The 1,503-nt window shown below is 47.1% G+C and overlaps 1 non-coding gene across 1 annotated transcript; it reads left to right on the plus strand.

Moving 5' to 3' along the window:
* The first annotated feature begins 704 nt into the window (after nucleotides 1–704).
* Nucleotides 705–777, plus strand: TRNAT-CGU (transfer RNA threonine (anticodon CGU)). Its single transcript has one exon. It is a non-coding gene; the product is annotated as a tRNA-Thr (tRNA).
* Nucleotides 778–1,503: the final 726 nt, after the last annotated feature.

Consider the following 1,503-nt stretch of genomic DNA (forward strand, 5'->3'; position numbering starts at 1 on the left):
AACTAGAGAAAAGGTCCCTTAACAAGGTGTGTGTCATGTGGCAAACTAGAGAAAAGGTCCCTTAACAAGGTGTGTGTCATGTGGCAAACTAGAGAAAAGGTCCCTTAACAAGGTGTGTGTCATGTAGCAAACTATAGAAAAGGTCCCTTAACAAGGTGTGTGTCATGTGGCAAACTAGAGAAAAGGTCCCTTAACAAGGTGTGTGTCATGTAGCAAACTAGAGAAAAGGTCCCTTAACAAGGTGTGTGTCATGTGGCAAACTAGAGAAAAGGTCCCTTAACAAGGTGTGTGTCATGTAGCAAACTAGAGAAAAGGTCCCTTAACAAGGTGTGTGTCATGTGGCAAACTAGAGAAAAGGTCCCTTAACAAGGTGTGTGTCATGTGGCAAAGTATAGAAAAGAAGGGACATTCAAACCATCCCGTGTGCATGCTGAAACTACCCTTGGTGTTCTTCTGAGGAACCAAGCAATGATGTTCAGTTTTCAGTTTAAATTTTATAACATTTTTCTCAGTCTGCAGGAAAGATGATCACCTTCTCCGTGTTCACCTCACGTGGCATTGTTTTCACGCAGGTGAAGCATCGCGTCAGCACGTGGAGTCGTGGACCGTGGACGAGCACACAGCAAGTCAGGGTTCGGGTTGCAGTGAGTTTTGTTCTGAAATCGCCTCCTTATAAACAAATCAAAATCAAACATCATCAACCTGGCTCTTTAGCTCAGTGGTTAGAGCACTGGTTCCGTAAACCATTGGTCGTGAGTTCGAATCTCACAAGGGCCTATGTTTATATTTCTTGGTGATGTCACACAGGAGGAATATCGAATGTCCCCATTTGTTAAATTTTTTGATGGAATTCATTCTCTGTTTGTATTTTACCACCAGGGGAATCAGACTGTGTCAAATGCTCGAGATCCCTCCAGAGAGACCGCCCTGATCTCATGCCTCGCATTGAAGGCCTCCTTCCATCGATGAAACAGCAGAAACAGCAAGTCCAAGCGACAACGACCGGGTCTGAATCTCAACTTATGATCTGAGATCATAGGCATGATCTCAACACACCTGGGGAGTCATGGATTCACTGGATCATGGGGTGTGGCGCTGCCGGTACCTGTGCGGGACGACGAAAGTCTGAGTCTTCAGGTCCTTGGTGCTTCCAGTCTTGCTCTATGGATGTGAGACTTGGACTCTGACCAAGGATCTGAGACGGAGACTTAATTCCTTTGGTACCAGGTCTCTTCGGAGAATCCTTGGCTATCACTGGTCAGACTTTGTGTCCAACGTCAGGTCAGGTCAGCGGTTGCTGAGAGAGACTCGGATGAGATTTGTTACCTGCATAGTCCGTGAGCATCAGCTGCGGCTGTATGGACTTGTCGCTCGTTTTCCTGACGCTGATTCTGCTCATCGGATTCTCTCAGCGAGGGAGTGTCGTGAATGGAGGAGGCCAATGGGCCGACCACGTGCCACCTGGTTGCAGCAGGTTGATCAGAATCTCAAGGAGATGGGGAT

This window comes from Eptatretus burgeri, chromosome 21 (genome assembly GCF_056783735.1).
Source record: "Eptatretus burgeri isolate ZD-2024b chromosome 21, Ebu_testis_v1, whole genome shotgun sequence".
Taxonomy (NCBI): domain Eukaryota; kingdom Metazoa; phylum Chordata; class Myxini; order Myxiniformes; family Myxinidae; genus Eptatretus; species Eptatretus burgeri.